The following is a 19956-nucleotide window of genomic DNA, read 5'->3' on the forward strand; positions in this document are numbered from 1 at the left end:
ATGAGCCCGGGAGGCAGAGCTTGCAGTGAGCTGCGATCGTGCCACCACACTCCAACCTGGGCAAAAGAGCAAGACTCCATCTCAAAAAAAAAAAGAGATCTGCCAAGATCAGTAAGAATTTGCCCCAGGCTCCAGTGCCCTGCCCAGCTGGCCCCTTACAGCCCCCTCCTGACTCTTCCTAGCCTCTCCTCCAGCCTCCTCATCTCAGTCAAGGAGACACTAGACGATGGAGTCAAGGCGCTTTCTGCCATCTGCTGGCTGTGGCAATAAGGATGCAGCCCATGTGACCCGAGACTCATCAGGGCAGCAGCCCATGTAGGTGGCAGCAAGGGAAGCTGAAGTGCGGTGGGCAGGGTGCCAAGGGACCATCCAGACGACATGGAGCAGCTACGGAGCAGGGCCCTGGGGAGCAGGGCAGGGAGGCATATCCACCAAACACTCCCACATCAAGAGCCCCAGGTGGGCTTTCATCAGGTCCCCACTAACCCTAGAGCCTTGCCCTTAGCAATCAATGACACCAGCGGAGAGGCGCGGGTGTCACGCCTCCAACCTGGGACCCCGCTTGAGCAGGGACGGAATTCATGAGTTTTGTGCTCCTGTACAAAACGATGATGACATTTAAAAATAAAACCCATACACAGCAGATTCCTGAAAAATAATAATAATAACCTTAATTTTAGCAAGTGGAAAATAGTTTCAGAAAACTGTTTTGCTCTTGGATCTCGTTGGGAACATGAAAACCTTCTCAGATTCAGCCAGCTGCTGGTTTTTCCACTTCCCTTTGGGTGGACGCTGAGCCATCCAGCTGTGGCGCCCTTGCCAACTGGGACGAGAGCCTGCAGAGCGGTGCAAATTTAGGCCATCCAGTGGAAAGCTCACCAAGCACCTCGGCCACTGGGCACAGCCTGACCTTGAGCAGCGATTATGTTTTCAGCTAAGCCTGCAGCCTCTCCTGCAGTAAAAGGAGACCGACAAGACCTAAGGCCTCCACCTGGCAGAGCATCATTCTCCCTCCCATCGGGTGAGGTCCAGGATGGCTTGAGCACTCTGGCTTTATGTAAAGGTGCTACAAACGTTAAGGTGCCCCATCCTTTATACAACTGCATGTCATGTGGGTTCGTGGTAGTGATTATGATTAAGATTAGTCTGTGGTCATTACACACCCAGAAGATCTCTGGTCATCTGGGGTGATCGAGTTATTCAGCAATCTTCCACCCTGCCCTCTAACAACTGCAGTGAAGATGGGATGATACCTTCGTTAAATATCCCATAGGCCCCAAGGTAAACCTGAGAACTAATAAATACATGTAAATACATCTAATAAAATAAAATTTGAGATTAAAAGGAATCTCGCTTGCATATTCATGAACCACGTGGAAACTCAAATGAGCTCTTCTAAGCTCCTTATTCATGGTGAGTCAGAGATTTAACACATGCTGGGAAGATTGCTTAGCAAATATAAGCCTGGCAATGGCACATTCATCCATGAATTCATTGGACAAGTATTTATTAACTGTCCCTTTGCATTACTATTTATTTTGCATATTCATCCCTCTTTGCAAACCCAGGGCCTCATATAAATGGCAGGCACTCACCTGTTGATGCTGGTGTTCTGAGGCCCTAGAAAGCACAACCCCTGGCCTCAGGTTGCTTATATCTGCTCAAGGAGGTAAGAGTCACTTCCTCTATGAAGCTTTCCTGACCCCACAAGACCCTGTTAGGTGACCCTAGTATCCATTTCTCAAGACTCTCCCTGTTAGCACCTACCTCCCATCACACACTCACACACACATACACACATGCATGCATACACTCACACACATACGCACACAATCACACATACACATACTCACACGCACATGCACCTGTTCCATTGTCTCTATCCTCTCCTGCACTAAGTTTAGGGTAGGGAGACACTGAATCTGCTTTGCTCACCCTAGCCTGACATACACATGTAGGAAACATTCAGTACATCACTGGATGAATGAAGCAAGAAATGAATGGTTGGATGGGTGGGTGGGTGGGTGGATCAACAGGTAAGTAAAGGCAAGGCAAAGGCCTAAGTTGTGGCCCAAGGAAAGATGTATGAGGGGGTGGCCCGCAAGGGCGGGAGGAACAAGAGCATTGGTCATCAAGGGAAGAAGATCAAGAAAAAAAGGTTTGAGATCTTAAGGACAGTGAAGACTTGGCATGGGGTGAGTTGGTATTTTCTGGTCATTTCTGTGCCACACAGGGTGCCGGGCACCTCATGAGCATCACCCCAGATCCTCACAGCTGCACCTGAGGCAGATATACCCACGTAGAAGAGGAAGCTACGCTTAGCAGGATAAGCTGGCACCACTGCAGAGCTGGCACGCGGCGAAGCCAGGATTGGAGACCAAGTGGGCCTGACTCAAGCTCCCTCCATGAAGACCAATGGGCATCCTCTGGCCCAGGGACCATTGCCATCAGGTGGGACCGTTGCCATCAGGAAAGAAGAGAGCGTGCTCCAGGAGGCAGCTCTGGGCAGTGCAGAGGGATGAAACAATCAATATGGTGGCTGGGCCCCTTGGAACAAAGAGAAAGGGCTGGGGCTGTCTAGGGAGGACTCAGGACTCATGACCCACTCCTGCCCACAGAAACATAACTCACTCTCCGCCTGAGCACAGCCACTATGTCATGGGGTGATGTAGAGCCAGGGAGGGAGGCAAGGACACGTTCCTAAATAATATCCTATTTTGTAGTCAACAGTCAGGCAAGAGGAAGGGAGAAAGAGGAGGGCAGGAAGACAGCGAGATGCAGAAAGGATTGAGTGTTCCATGAGGATCAAATCTCAGCCTCCCCGCAGGTGCATTGAGACAGAAGACGCAGGTCCTCACAGCCAGAGGTGCTCATGGAACCAGCCCGGGCGATGTCTCATCACCCAGACGAGCACAGAAAAAGACAGGCTTGCAGGGTCCCACGGCCTGTCTGACACAATGCTCATGGGGTTTTCTCAAAAGCATCATCTATTTAGCTGATGGCCCCAAAGTGTTTCATTTAGCTGGAAATCGTGCTTGGTCCATTTCCCAGATCTCAGTGACATTATGAGAAGCCGGCAAAATGTGTCTGGCAGCAGAGCAGTTCAGCAACCCATCACCTCGAGTCACAGTCCTGTCGCCCCTGTTTGGAAAGCAGACAGTTCAGACGACTTCTAGAAGGCAGAGTCACTGCTGCCTCCCAGGCAAGCAAGGACTACAGGAAGCGTGTGTGTGTGTGTGTGTGTGTGTGTGTGTGTGTGTGTATGCACCAGCTTGTGCACATGCCCTCTGAAGGAAGGCAGGGGTCACCCATGGCACAAGGCAGTCACCTTCCTCCCTGACCATGGCATAAAACTTTGCCATTCCTTTATCTTATTTAATCTTCCCACTAGGCAGGAATCATTATCCCCAAACTATTTCTGAGAAAGCCAAAGCTTAGCCGGTTCATGTGGCCCCAGCCCCATAGCCAGCAAGAAGCAGGGCTGAGACTGTAACTCAGCACTGTCTGAATCCAAAGGCCAGGCTCACACTGAGACCCCAGCGTTCCCCACCCCATTCCACGGGCCTGGAGAGGTGTTTCACGACGCATTCACTGGTCTGCCTGGTACCATATAAAGAAGAATCAAGTCCCATCACCAAAGAAATTTGCAGAATTCTCGGTGAACACAATGGAACAGGTTTGATTCTGGAGGGACTTCCTGGAGGCCTCCAAAGGCTAATGCACACTATGGAAACCCAAAAGCCGGAGCAATGGCTCTGCTTGTGAAAGCCCCCGAAGGCAAGACTCTGGGTGTGTTACCAACTCCCCGAGTCTCACACAGTCTCTGGCACAAGGTAGGAGAGTGCAATACCCATCAAGTGCTTGAGTGAATGAATGATGAATGAATGAACAAGTAACTAAATGCTGTGAATGAGAGTTCTGTCTAAAGATTAAAAAAAAAAAAAAGAATAAGGCTCTGGGGAAAAGGCCCCAGCATCTCTGCTGTCATGGAGTATTCCTGCTGCCTAAGGTCCTCTCATAGAACCCGGCCCTTCCTGCACTGCCTCCAGCGTTCCAGGGGATGGGTTCTGAGAAAGCCGGGCCATTCATCTGTGCTGGTGCCATGCCGGCCTTCGGCGCTTGCTGCCCTGGCTCTCCCACCTGGTGGGCTCTAGGAGGAATTCCCCATGAGGGCACAGCAGAAGCTGACTGACAACCAGGTGGGAGGGAGATCTCCTGGGCCCAGCTGGAGGGCCCTAGGGAGCAGGAGGCAGGAGACAGGACCTCAGTGACCCTGGAGATCGCTCTCCATATGTCCTCATCCTCTCCACCACTTCTTCTCCATGTCCAGGCACTCGTGGGAAGTTAAAACCCAAAGTTGGGCCCGTGGTGCCAGGTCAGGGGACAAAAGGTGCCACCTGGGTGCCCGAGCACAATTCCTTTCTCCCTGTCCGACTCAGCCTAAGATTGGCTCTCATTTTGAAAATGCAGCTCAGATGTTGGCTGTGTCCCATTGGAGAAGCTGTCTGAGGCCTTAACCCTCCTCTGGAGAGATCCAAAGCCACAGAGCCGAGGTGGTCCCTTTTTCTGGAACCCACAGAGAACAAGAGAAGACAGGGCAGCACTGTGGGAACACCAGGTGACAAGACTCAGCAGTGGTCTCGGAGGAGACAGAAGCTGTCTTCAGGGATCTGAACGCTCCCGGGAATGGGGTATCCACCCAGAGAAAAAATAGGCCAGGCCAGGATCCCTGAGCCCACAGCAGGCGAGACTCAACCCAGCAGAAGGCGGGTTTGTAAATGGAAATTTCCCAGCGTGCCTGGCCTCTTTCCATTATTCCTCTGGGCCCAAAGTACAGACACTTTACAGGTTTTCCCTGTCCTTCGAGGGGGCCTGGGATTTCTCTACTATAATAATTCATAGGTGGTCTATTTCCAGAACAAAGATACTCCATGTATTCATCTCACAAACATTCTTGACCCCCTGCAATGAGTCAGGCGTGGCGCATTCCCCAAGCCACGCAGCGCTGAATCTGACTATGGTTTCGGGCTTTGTATGAGAATGCTGTAAAAATATGGTTGGCTGACATCTGAGTTAGCTCAGGCTTCCGTAACAAAGTACCAGAGGCTGGGTGGCTTAAACAGCAGACATTTATGTCTCACGGGTCTGGAGACGGGAAGTCTGAGATCAAGATGCCAGCCAGTTCCATTCTTGGTGAGGGCTCCCTTCCTGGCCTACAGACGGCCACCTTCTCACTGTGTCCTCACAAAGCAGGGAGAGAGCTCTAGTATCTTCCTCTTCTTTTTTCTTTGTTTTGGTAGAGATGGGGTCTCCCTGTGTTGCCCAGGCTGGTCTCAAACTCCTGACTTCAAGCAATCCTCCTGCCTCAGCTGCCCAAAATGCTGGGATTACAAGTGTGAGCCACCACACCAGGCCCCTCTTCCTCTTCTTATAAGGGCACTAATCCTATCATGGGGCCCCACCCTCACAACTTCACCTAAACCTAATTCCCTCCCAAAGACCCCATCTCCAAAGACTATCACACTAGGGTTAGGGCTTCAGCACACGGATTCTGGAGGAACACAGATATTCAGTCCATGGAAGATGGTGTGTCTCCTCGTTTTTTTTTTTTTTTTTTTTAAGAAAAAATTCAAATGTCAGGAGAGAGCACAGACACAGTCCCCCACTACCACAAATGATGCAGTGAGTTTCCCACATTTGGGGAAATCACAAGGGTCAACACATCTGGCGCACAATGGATAAGCCTCACCCTGGGAGAACCACCTTCAGGATCATGGTATATCTCCCCTGTCAGGAAAGCATGGCGGGTCCCTTCTTGATAGAGACCTACTCGCATATACACAATGTAACATCCACCAAATCACACTCACCCCTGGCAGCAGAATGGCAACGCTCCCTCCCATATGCCACAATAGTAAAAGGCTCGTTGAGTCCAACCGTAAACACAGAAACAGAAAACACGCCAATATTTGGCTGAAGTGTCTATGAAAAAGGGCTGGCTAAACAGATGCCGGTGTAAACAAGCTTACAGGGGAGATACTTAACCTTCGTAAGAGAGCAGACCTTTTAAAGATATCCTCAAGATTCTTTTATGGTACAATTAACATGAAAAGATGGTGTTCATAACAGGCTTGAGTTACAACTGTACTTGAAATTGATATAACTGCACACATCTCCTAAAATGCCACGTAAGGGACTTCCAGGTCGCCAAGGTAATGATAGCCACAAAAACTCAAATCTCCCAACGCATCCTCTAAAAACTACACAGATCAACAAGAAGAACAAAAACAACCACGCAAATCCCACACACCTTTCACACGACTGGAAAAAAGAGACACTATAAACACCAAATTAACAAATTCTTGAGTTCCCACCCAGAACTTTTATAAAGAGCAAGAGGATAAGATGGGTCCAAAAGCCAATGAAGGCAGAAGTCGAGCATGGAGAGTTTAGGAATAAATTACAATTACCTGAAGAAAGAGAAAGTACATCCTATGGGGAAGAAAATACCAAAAATGAATCCAGATAGACCAGAATATGGACTAGAAGGAAGTGATTTAAAGGTAGGCAGGGGCAGCATTAGCAAATGTGCAGGGGAGGGAGGGAGAAGCCAGATGTGGGCATTTAGGATTCTGCAAAACAAAAAATAATGATACATCCAAGGACCCTCAACTCCTCCCGCCCCTCCCCCAAAAACCAGTCATAAAGAAACTGCACTTCGCTGCACTGACAGAAGAGGGAGCTCTTGAACTAAAAATCACACGAACCACTCAATGTGGCGATGTAAGCGGTCTTCATCTGTAGGACACTATGAAAGAAAAAAAACTAAAATGAGAATACGACACTTACCCCAAAATCCCAACCATAAGGTGGAGGGGGAGGAACTGTGTCATAACACTACAAACTGAATTAAAAACCTCAACGATGCATTTGAAAAATATCCTCACCGCTTGTAAATGAAAAGATCAAATAACTTACTATAAGGGCAACAGAGACAGTTGTCAGCCTTCTCAAAAACAACTTAGAAGGTGGGGCAAGGATGGAGCAGCAGTTTCATAAAACTCAAAGATTTTATATCTAGGGAAGCAGACCCTCAAAAATCAGAGGTACAGAATAAGAGTTTAAAATATGGAAGAATTGACTGATGTACCCACAGGCGCCTCTGAAGGAATCTTCTAGAAAATTAACTTCATCCAACCAGGAGATGACTGGGGACTCTTTGGCAAAGGAACTTATGGGGAACATTTAATATATTTAATTATGGACCTAAATTAAGTGTGTAACTAAGGTTAAGAGAATCATACATAGATTATATATGTTTTGTCAACTACAAAATGATAGGAAACAAAAAAAGGAAAGACAAAACCAGAATAAGCTCAATGACGGTTGTATAAGCAACAGGTAGGAGTCAAGAGACTCCATTAACAACTGAAAGACCAAATGGTAAAAGTTAGTTAGAGACTAACGGGATTTTTAAAGGTAATGAGTACAAAGGTACCCATTAGACTAAAAATGAGAATTTCTTATATATAAAAAGAAATTAAAAGAGTATAGAAAATGCATCATGTAGAAAGACAAGTACAGCAAGTAGAACATAATACACATTGTATTTATTATATAAGATATTATACATATTGGACATATAAATAAAAGTGAATGGGCTTACTTATGAAAATAAAAAAATTTTCAATTTGGCTTAAAAAGAAAGATCCAACTATATGTTATATATAAGAGGCATACTTTTAAAAAGAGTGTATTAGTTTGTTCTCACACTGCTATAAAGAACTGCCCGAGACTGGGTAATTTATAAAAGGAAAGAGGTTCAACTGGCTCACAGTTCCACATGGCTGGAGAGGCCTCAGGAAACTTACAATCATGGCAGAAGAGGATGCAAACACTTCCTTCTTCACATGGCGACAGGAGAGAGAAGTGCCGAGCAAAGGGGGAGAAGCCCCTTATAAAACGATCAGATCTCGTGAGGACTCACTATCATGAAAACAGTATGGGGGAAACTGTCCCCATGATTTAATTTTCTCCACCTGGTCCCACCCTTGACACATGGGGATTGTTACAATTCAAGGTGAGATTTGGGTGGAGACACAGAGCCGAACCATATCAAAGAGATTCAGAAAGCCTAAAACTAAAAGGATGGCAAAGACATATGAGGCAAATGGAAATAACAAAACAAGTATTGCAATCTTGATATCAAAGTAGAATAAGTATAATTTAAGAAACATTATGACACCTTCTAATGCTAAAAATCACATTCCACAATAAAAATATAACCGTAATGGGTATTAGTGCGCCAAACAAGACTACAACCACTTTTACAGGAGAGGAAATTGTAGGAAATATATGCCAGGTTTGATGGCTCACACCCAGCAATTTGGGAGGCCAAGAATGGTGGATCACTTGAAGTCAGGAGTTCAAGACCAGCCTGGCCAACATGACAAAACCCTATCTCTACTAAAAACACAAAAATTAGCCAGGCATGATGGTACCTGCCTGTAGTCTCAGCCATTCGGGAGGCTGAGGCACAAGGATTGCTTGAACCCAGGAAGCGGGGATTGCAGTGAGCCGAGAACTCAACACTGCACTGCAGCCTGGGCGACAGCTCTGTGAAAGAACGAAAGGACGAAAGGAAGGAAGGAAGGAAGGAAGGAAAATGAAAGAGAGAAACTGTAGGAAATATAGATGAAAACACTAAGAATAGTGTGTTTACCACACCACTGTCAGTACAAGAGAAACCAGATAGACAAAAAATAAGGACACAGAAGCCCTAAACAATATAATCAATTTCCTTGACAAATCAATTTGTCACTGATGTGGTTTGCATGTGTGTCCCCACCCAAATCTCATGTCAAACTGTAATCCCCAGTGTTGGAGGAAGAGCCTGGGGGAGGTGACTGAATCATGGGGGAGGATTTCCCCCTTGCTGTTCTTGTGACAGTGAGTGAGTTCTCAGGAGATCTGGTTGTTTGGAAGAGTGCAGGACCTCCCCCTTCACCCTCTTCCTCCTGCTCCAGCCACGCAGGACACGCAGGCTTCCCCTTCGCCTTCTGCCATGATTGTAAGTTTCCTGAGGTCTCCCCAGCCATGCTTCCTGTAAAGCCTGTGGAACCATGAGTCAATTAAACTTCTTGTCTTTATAAATGACCCAGTCTCAGGTAGTTCTTCATAGCAATGTGAGAGCAGACTAATACAGTCATACTTCATACTTTTTCCTTGAATTACCTATTAGTAGATAGGGAATCTACTATACCTTCTCCTTAAGTACACATAGAATATTCACAAAAGTTGGTCACATGTTAGGTGATAATCAATGCATTTCATAAAATAGAAATATTACAAAGAAATATTTTCTGATCACAGTCTAATAAAACTGGAAAATAATGTTAAAAATCTTTTCAAAACTAAAGGAATAGAAATTCCAAAAATGTACATGTGATCATGAAAACACTACATACCAGGTGAGGCACGGTGGCTCACACCTGTAATCCCAGCACTTTGGGGGGCCGAGGCGGGAGGATCACCTGAAGTCAGGAGTTTGAGACCAGCCTGGCCAACATGGTGAAACCCCGTCTCTACTAAATATACAAAAATTAGCCAGGTGTGGTGGTGTATGCCTGTAGTCCCAGCTACTCGAGAGGCTGAGGTGGGAGAATCGCTTGAACCTGGAAGGCGGAGGTTGCAGTGGGCTGAGATAGCGCCACTGCGCTCCAGCCTGGGCGACAGAGTGAGATTCCATCTCAAAAAACAAACAAACAAAAAACTACATACCAGAATTTATGAGACATATTTAAAATAGTGGTCAGACTGAATATTCATAGCCTTTTTCATTATTTTAGTAAAAATGAAAAATTAAAATTTTTAAATTCTAAGCTCAAAAAGCTAGAAGAAGAACAACAGCAAAACCATAAGAAAGGGGAAAATAAAGTTAGATGTAGAAATAAATGAGGTGGGTCAAATTAACCAAAATTTCGGGTCTTTTTTTAAAAAAATAGGATAATCACAAGCTAAACTTCATCAAAAAGTGAGAAAGCACAAATATTCCAAATACGAATGGCAGGATACAGATGAAGACTTATTACATAGCTACAGTTATCAAGACTGTGTGGTATTAGCAAAGGAATTGACACATAAACCAATAGAATAGAGAACCCAGAAAGAGACCTGCACAAATACACCCAACTGATTTTTGACAGAAATGCCAAAATTAATTCAAGATAGCTTTGTTGAAAGATAGCCTTTTCAACAATTGGTGTTAGAGTGATCAGACATCCACAGGCAAAAAAAAAAGAAAGAAAGAAAAAATCTCCACCAAAGTCTTCTCCACACCTGCAAAAACTAACTTGGAAGGGATAATGGGCTTAAAACATAGGAGAAAATTTGGGAACTAGGGCTAGGCAAAGGGTTCTTAAATTTAACACCTAAAGCACAACATATAAAAGGAAAAATGGGTAAAGTAGATTTCATGAAAATTAAAATCTTTGGGCCGCGGGCACGGTGGCTCATGCCTGTAATCCTAGCACTTTGGCAGGCAAAGGCGGGTGGATCACGAGGTCCAGAGATCGAGACCATCCTGGCTAACGTGGTGAAACTCTGTCTCTACTAAAAACACAAAAGATTAGCCGGGAGTGGTGGTAGGCACCTATAGTCCCAACTACTTGGGAGGCTGAGGCAGGAGAATGGTGTGAACCCAGGAAGTGGAGGTTGCAGTGAGCTGAGATTGCACCACTGCACTCCAGCCTGGGTGACAGAGTGAAACTCTGTCTCAAAAAAAAGAAAAAAATAAATAAAATCTTTGTTCTGTGGAAATGCGAATCAAAATCACAATGAGATACCATCTCACACCAGTTAGAATGGTGACCATTAAAAAGTCAGGAAACAACAGGTGCTGGAGAGGATGTGGAGAAATAGGAACACTTTTACACTGTTGGTGGGACTGTAAATTAGTTCAACCACTGTGGAAGTCAGTGTGGCGATTCCTCAGGGATCTAGAACTAGAATTACCATTTGACCCAGCCATCCCATTACTGGGTATATACCCAAAGGATTATAAAATATGCTGCTGTAAAGACACATGCACATGTGTGTTTATTGCGGCACTATTCACAATAGCAAAGACTTGGAACCAACCCAAATCTCCAACAATGATAGACTGGATTAAGAAAATGTGGCACATATACACCATGGAATACTATGCAGCAATAAAAAATGATGAGTTCATGTCCTTTGTAGGGACATGGATGAAGCTGGAAACCATCATTCTCAGCAAACTATCGCAAGGACAAAAAACCAAACACCACATGTTCTCACTCATAGGTGGGAATTGAACAATGAGAACACATGGACACAGGAAGGGGAACATTGCACACAGGGGCCTGTTGTGGGGTGGGCGGAGGGGGAGGGATAGCATTAGGAGATATACCTAATGTTAAATGATGAGTTAATGGGTGCAGCACACCAACATGGCACATGTATACTTATGTAACTAACCTGCACGTTGTGCACATGTACCCTAAAACTTAAAGTATAATAAAAAAAAAAGAAATTTTAAAAAAAGAAAAAAAATATTTGCGCTGTGAAGGACAGGATGCAAAAGAAGATACAAATTAGGAGAAAATATTTGCAAACCACCTCTCAGAAAAATGACTGGTATTTAAGATATATAAAGAACCCCCAAAGCTTAATAAAAAATAAAATAATCCAATTAGAAAATGGACAAAGGACTCCAACAGGTAATTCACCAAAGAGAATATACAGATGGCAATAAACACATGCAAAGGTGTTCAACATCATTAGCCAATTAGAGAAATACAAACTTAAACCACGATTAGATAACATTACACACCTATCAGGAGAGCTAAAATAAAAAATAGTGACAACAACGAATGCTGATAAGGATGCAGAGAAATGGGGTCATCCGTACATTGCTGGTGGGAACATAAAGCACGGCTACTTTGAAAAGTGCTTTGGCAGATTCTTTAAAAGCTAAATATGTAGTTATCATACAACCCAGCAGCTGCATTCCTAGGCATTCATCTCAAAGAAATGAAAATCTGTGACCACACAAAAACCTGTACACAAATGTTTATAGACATTTTATATGTAATTGCCAAGAACTAGAAACACCCAGATGTCCTTCAATGTATAAAGGGCTAAACAAACTGTAGCACATTCATTCTATGGTACATCACTCAGCAATAAAAAGAAGTAAACTCTTCATAAATCCAACAATCTAGATGAATCACGAGACAATTATGCTGAGTCAAAGTAGCCAATTCCAAAAGGTAATTTATTGTATGATTCCAATTATATAACATTCTTGATATGATAAAAATTATAGACATAGAGAACAGATTAGGGGTTGCAAAGAGTCAAAGAGGGTGTAGGGGAGGGGAGGAAGTGGGTGTGGCTAAAAAGGGCACCCCGCAGCACCCCGGAGGTGAGGGACATGTTCTGTATCTTAACTGTGCCAACATCAAGTATCCTGGCTGTGATACTCTACTATAGTTTTCAAGATGTTACCATTGAGAAAAACAGCTCAAAGGGTGCATGGATCATCTCTCTGTATTAGTTCTTACAACTGCATGTGAATCAACAGTTGTCTTGCAATAGAAAGTTTAATTTAAAAAAATGCAATGTGCAAAGGAGTATTTATAGTAGCTGTCTTTTGTGTAAGAAAAAAAGGTGAAAATAAGAAAGTATACATGTATCTGCTCATCTCAGCAAAGAAACACAAAACAGATAAGGAGATAATAATGAGAGTGGTTACCCATGTGTGGGGAGGGTTGGGGGCAGTGACACGTCTCTGGATCTAACTTTTTTGCATAGTTTTGATTTTTATAAACATGTTAATGTTTTCCATCCTTAAAAAAATCAACAAGGATGGGGAGAGACCATAAAATAGAACACAAGCAAAAAAACAAAAGAGCCTAATTATATTTTATTTCCAAGAATAACATAACCAGAGAGAAAGGGGGTGGAGATTAACCCAAAAGGCTTATGAACACGGTATTTTGATTATATGCCCTCAGGCTAAAGAAAAAGTGCTATAAACAAACATTGAACTCTAGTTGGTAGGTTTGCTTTCTTCAGTGGTATAGGTTAACTCTTAATTCATTACTTTATATATATTTTAGGATTTAGACAATAATATACTCAGGAAAATTTCTCCATGTTGGAAAAGAAAGTGCCACATATGGAAAGATGAACGGCTAGGAGGAACCCTGTGATGTTGGACTAGAATTGGTATCATCACAAATGCATGGTTTTACACACATCCATGAATGCGGATGTTTAGAAGTAGGTGTGGATATATATGTGTTTGTGTATCTATGAATGTATCCTCACACATGCATTGCTTAGCTTCTTCTACTAAGGGAGAGAGTGTCTAGAAGCAATGGCATACCACTCGCAAGGCACACAGCTGGAATTCAGAAACCATTCTCTGCTGAAAGGAGCCGGGGCTCATTAGAGATTGAGCTAATCCCAGGGTTGGTGAGAGGAAGTGGAAGGCAACCTTGGGACATTTTGCTGGACCAGAAAAAAGGAAGTGCTCAAAGAATGACGGGTGCAACGAACCACTGATAACAACAACACGGATGAATCTCAAAATCACAATAATGAGTGAAATCATCCTTATACAAAAGAATGTATATTGCACATGTTCCATTTAGATGAAGTGCTAGAACAGGTAAAGCTAATCTATGGTGAGAACAAAATCAGAACAGTGGTTGCTGCTGAAGATGATGGAGCAAGAACTGGTTAGAAAGAAATGAAAGAACTTTCTGAACTGGCTGCAATGCTCTACAACTTGATAGGGGTCTGAGTCACACAGGTGCATGCACTGGTCAAAGCTTGTTCGATGGTACACTTACTATGTGTACCTTGCACTGTAAGTAAGTTTTGCTGAGTAAAAGAACTGTAAATAAATGTTAAAGTTGAGACGCTATCATGCCTGCCAAAGTGTTTATGTATGAAGTGTGCTGACATCTACAACTTACTTTGAAATGCAATTTAAACACAAGATGCATTGCTGGGTGGATAGCTGAATAGATCTATGATAAAGACAGCATAATAAAATGTTCATTAAAGAACCTAGGTGATAGGTACATGAGTGTTCACTGAAAAAAATCTGTTAACTTTCTCTATGTTTGAAGTTTCTCATAATAAAATGTTGTGGAAAAATATGAGGATTTGTTAAAAGGACACAGTAGCCAAATTGAAAGGGCTTCCATTGGCCAAATCTGTGACAATATAATTACCAAAACAACTAGGTTATAAACCACTGGACAAATATATAACCTAATGAATGTAACTCAGTCAACATAATCTAGTCAATGTCACTCATTAAGATAGAAATCCATGAGTCCATATGGGTATAAACGAATCAATGAGTAAATAAATAAATGTAAGAAAGCAAAAAGCTTTCCAATTTGGTACAGAGTACTGAACAATAAATAAATTTAGAGAAAAATCACCATCTGGCATGCATTATAATAATTGATTCAGGCAAGAATTATCAATGGATGCTAAATCAAGGGGTAAAAGTTTAATGAAATACAAGCTACTTACACAGACCTAAACTATTTTTCCATAAAATGTGAATTAATTATGAAGAGAATAAACAATAACTTTATACTAGAGAAACCTAGCAGATACCATCCTAACCAATGATCAAAGTCAACAATCCCAGTAAAGAGGCAGGCAACCATGCACCTTCTAACACGATGCACTAAGAACAACCCAATGTCGCTTCTGTGGTGTTCCTGCCAAAATTGCATATCCCGAATCTGGTCCTAAGGAAACATCTGACAAACCCCAACCAAAGGACAGTCTACAAAATAAATGGCCTGTATGCTGCAAAAATGGCAAGGTCATCAAAGACAAAGACTGAAGAATTGATTGATGGCGATTACAGAGACATGGAAACTAAACATAACGTGAGATTCTGAATTGGATCCTAGAACAGACTATTGTTTTCATTATTGTATTTTGCTAATAAAGGATATTGTTGGTTGCAGGAATAAAGTCTACAGATTGCATAATGCTATTGCATTAGTACTATTTTCCTGACTTTGACCATTGCACTGGCTTATGCAAGAGGATGTCCTAGTTCTCAGGATATACACATTGAAGTGTTTAGGGTTAACGGGGCATCATGTCTGAAACTTACTTTCAAATGGTTTAGTCATGCGCATGCACACATACAGAATGATAAGACAGATATGATAAAATGTTAATATCGGGAATCTGGGTGAAGGGCATATGGGAATTCTTCATTTTATTCCTACAACTTTTCTGAAATATGGAAATGACTTAAAAATAAAACATTAATAAAAAATTAAATGCTATGTAATGTCAGAATTCTCTATTCTTTCCTGGTCCAAAATGGGGAGGTTCTACTGACTCGGAAATCTCTAAGGATTAAGAACTTCTGTGGCCATTTGACCCTCCCTGGAGTGTCAACATTCAAGGCAAACCAGGAGCTAACCAACCACTGCGACCTGTGGAGTAGGTAGGTGATGCTCTTGAGCTGAAGAACGAGGTTGTTTCATACATTACGCTGGCCAATTCCAACAGATTGTTGCTGACAGAGCTCTGGGTTCTCTCAAAGAGAGTGCCAAGGAACAGACCTGACAGCTGCCTCCCCCTCCCAGTTCTGGAACCACCATCAAAGATGCAATTAATCCAAGGGTGAGACTCCTTTTACTCACACAGCCTCAGATATGAATCAACCCCAAAGTGTTAATAGATCAACAGTTATCTCTAATACCAAATACAATTTGCATATGAGATGACATCTGCAATATTTTAAAAGCCAACGTCTAAAACAACAAACTTGGCAGTTTTTCTGAGTAGCAATTAACACAGTGACTAATCCTATCAAGGAGACAGTAATTGGCATGGAGACATCCTTCTCATACCAGCGGCAGGTTGAAAAACTTAATCCTAACCTCTTTTTAACAGCGTAGACTCTAGAGCATCTCTGCGCATCAAGGAAACTAAAGCAATTATTAAGGACAAGGGTAATTACCCTACAGTTTCAACAACAACAACAAAAAAATAGAAGTATTCAAACAACAATCACATAGGAGAAAGGGTGGGGGCTTGAATCATGGTTAAAGGCTATTTCGGTATCATGGCCAGACTAGGAATAGACTATGGTGTCTCCCCGGCCCCACCCAGGACAGAGTCAACCACAGCCCCATGCCAGCCAGTCGGCCCAGCAATGGTCACTGTAGCACATAGCTTTCTATACGAAGGGCTCAAGTGCTGATCTAGTCAAGTAGGAGGTCCCAAGGATTTGACATGTGAAACACTTAACACATATCATCAAGCTGGTCCCTTCGACATCATCAGAACCCACTATGTTTACTCTCAGCCCACATAGTCAAGTTATTCTCCCCAAGTATGACGCCTTTCCCCAGAATCTGTCTAAAGCCTTCCCACCCTTCAAGGCTCAGCTATGGTTCTAGGAAACAATCCCAACCCACGGCAGCCCTCAATGAACACTGGGCAATTTAAGCGCCTCTCCTTGGACCCACAAGAGCAAAACACAGAGGTGCACATGTTGACTCATTGCTTCCTGTGGGCTGGCTTGATTTACACCTTCAACAGAATCACATGGTTTTCAAGAGTCAAGCCCCTGCCCTATGTAGCTTTCACATCACCTAGCACAGGGGTAGACAAACAGGTAAAATTCTGGCAAAAATTCCACAGCATCTCAGATGCCCAACAAGGTACCCAATACTCAATAGGGTAAAGGGAGAAAGAGGCTCTTTGTGTGTGTGTGCATTTTGACTGATCTGATCATTGCAGAATTTTCAATGAAGTATGTAGTATGTGTTTACCAAATGAACAAACAAATGAATGAATGCACAGTGAACAAACCAAAGAACAAACCAACTTTCATGAGCCTGGACCAGTTTGTTTGGGAGGTTAGCAAGTGTATCTAGTAAGGTCAAGGCTATGGACAAGATGTCTGCACAAGCCAGCTGGCTTCTCCCAGAAAGCACTGCCTGATGGAAGCCCGGTCTACACCTGCAATGCTCCCCAGCTGCCTGGAGGTTGTGCTGTTGGCCACAAGAGGAGCAAGCATGGAGAGAGAAGCTTCCAGCTCGGAAGGGATGTGTTACCCTTTTATAAAGTAGATGACGTGGCATTTTATTGAGCATGGAAACTTCTTACCCATATGCTGTAACCAAACCTTAGTTTAACCCTGGTTTTGCTGGGCAGCAGAATGAGGGAATTGCTAATGGAGGAAATCCCTGGACCTGAGGTGAGTGGGCACTTAGCTTGCAAATGCCCAGGAGAGGTAGCAGGGCCCCAAACACTAAAGGAAGAGAAGAGCTCTTATTTCACGAAGACTGGGGAGATAAAGGCAGGTCTTGGATCCACAAGATACCAGGAGCTTGGAATAGACCACACCATATGGAGAAGCACAGAGCCGGTGGTTTGGTCATAAGAAATAAGGGAAGGACACCTGCATCAAGGCCACAACTGGACCAGCCACTGGCCTCGTGACCCAGGATCCTGCAATGTACCCCTTTAGAAATAGGGTTGATCCTAGATCCACCCATTAGAGGTGGGACAGGGCTCCAAGGTCAATTTTCAGTTGTGGGTGATTGTGTCGGTTGGAAAAATAGAGTGTATATTTTTAGGTGGTATATACATTTTTATCAGAATGAATTCAGCTTTTTAAAACAAGAAGAAAACATTCGATGACACATTTTCCTCCTGAATTTGTAATATAATGTGATAGAAGATTTTCTTTCCACATTCATTTTCTACAGACCTCCCTGTCAGTGTCAGCAACCTGGCCCTTGACACGCTCACTGGGTATCACTGGTGTTATCCAGCGATATCACCTAATGTAAACATGTCTCCTCTTCCAAGCGGGTGGAAAGCCCCAGGAGTGGTGGGGAACTGGGTCTTATTCATCACTAAGCCCTGTTCAGAGCCTAGTAAAGTGTCAGGTACAAGATGCTACTCAGTGGATGCTGATTGTTGATAATTATACAACAGATATAATGCAAGTAAGTCAGCAAAGAAATTCCTCTAGGAGGCCAGTACCAGGGCCAGACACTTCTCAGCTAATAAAGTGTTTAATTTTTACAGAAGTGTGTTTCCCTCTCAGGAGACTAGGAAAGCAGCGTTGCCGTTCTCAACTCCTACCAGCAGCCATTGAATGAGAGAGGGGCACTTAGAGGAAGCAGGCCGGGGGTGGGGTGTGCAATCCATGGAGACTGTGTCCATGTGGGAAGCAGCATTTGGGTCAGAATTTGGAAACCAAGGACTTAAGAGAAGTCATTAAAAAGCATGCTGCTTCTGTGCCATTTGCACTCCCTCAGACTGACAAAATTTAAGCATTGACAATAGCTAATGTTGGTAAAAATGTGAAGCAACAGAGGCTCCCACATTACAGAAAGGAGTAAGAATAGAATGAACGCCTTTGGAAAACTACTTGACAAGTTCAACAAATGGGAAACAATCTAAATGTCCATCCAAATACAAACAGATAAATATCCTGTGATATATTTATACAATGGAATAGTACACAGCAGTGAAAATAAATAATAGAGTTACAAACATCCACAAAGATGAATCTCATGAAAATATATTGGAAAAAAACACATTATAACTCGAACACACAAAAAAGGATTCAGTAAACTAGCAGAATATAAAACTGGCACTCAGAAATCAGTACTACAAAGAAACTCCCATGTATAATAGCAACAATAAAGATAAACTATTTAGGAATAAATTTATTCGGGTATGTGCAAAACCTCCATGAGAAAACCTTTCAAAACTAAATAACACAAAAGTATTCCTCAGCAAATGGGAAGACATAAATTCTTCTTGGATGAGACAACTCAATATCATCACAATGCCAGTTCTCCCTACATTAATTTATAAATATAATGCAATTTTATGGAGCTAGACAAATTGATACTATATTTCATGTGGGAAAATTAACCTTCAAGAATAGCCAGGAACACAGAAAAGCCTCAATGGGAACATAAGCTCTACCAGACACTAAAAATACTACAGAGCCTTCATAATTAAAACAGTGTATCCTGGTGTATGAGTTGACAGAGAAGTGGAGTAGAAGTCCAGATATGCCCCAACCACATTTGGAAACTCAGTATACGATAAAGGTGGCCTCTAAAATTACTGGAGAAAACAGATGCTTTTAAATAAATGCTGCTGGAACAACTGAATAACAATTTAAAAAAATTAAATCCATTATCTCCTACCAAGCACAAGAATGAATTCTAAATGAATCAAAGATTAAATGTAAGAAAAAAAATGAAACCATACGAGTACTAGAAGAAAATTGGGTTAATTTCTTTTTGACCTGGATGTAGGAAGAGGTTTTCTTACAAGGACTCAAAAATACACATGCAGTAAAAGAAAAGATTGATGAATAGGACTACACAGAAATAAAAAGTTTTTTCACAGAAGACACATCTGATATTCAAAGACACAAAAAGGTTGAAAGTAAAAGCATGAAAATAAATATGTCATGCAAACACAAAGTTGGAGTTGTTATACCATGTCAGATACAATAGACTTTAAAAAAATGTTGCAAGAGATAGAAGGACATTTCATAAAAATAAAATGGTCAATCTATCAGGAAGATATAATAATTATAAACACAATGCACCTAGTAACACAGCACCAAAATACATGAAGAACAAATGGATAGATATGAAGATGAAGGTAGACCATTCAATAATAGTATTTGGAGGCCGGACATGGTGGCTCACGTCTGTAATCTCAACACTTTGGGAGGCCAAGGTGGGTGGATCACCTGAGGTCAGGAGTTCAAGATCAGCCTGACCAACTTAGTGAAACCCCGTCTCTACTAAAAATACAAAATTAGCCAGGCATGGTGGCACATGCCTGTAATCCTAGCTACTTGGGAGGTAAGGCAGGAAAATAGCT

The 19956-nt window shown here is 42.8% G+C and overlaps 1 protein-coding gene and 1 non-coding gene across 19 annotated transcripts in view; both read right to left on the minus strand.

Annotated features, from left to right (window-relative positions):
• The window catches only part of CAMTA1 (calmodulin binding transcription activator 1), a 981226-nt gene that overhangs the window by 542628 nt on the left and 418642 nt on the right, over positions 1-19956 (minus strand). The window lies entirely within an intron of this gene.
• On the minus strand, positions 5638-5802 carry LOC112207640 (U1 spliceosomal RNA). The gene has a single exon (XR_002942063.1). It is a non-coding gene; the product is annotated as a U1 spliceosomal RNA (small nuclear RNA).

This window comes from Pan troglodytes, chromosome 1 (assembly GCF_028858775.2).
Source record: "Pan troglodytes isolate AG18354 chromosome 1, NHGRI_mPanTro3-v2.0_pri, whole genome shotgun sequence".
NCBI lineage: Eukaryota > Metazoa > Chordata > Mammalia > Primates > Hominidae > Pan > Pan troglodytes.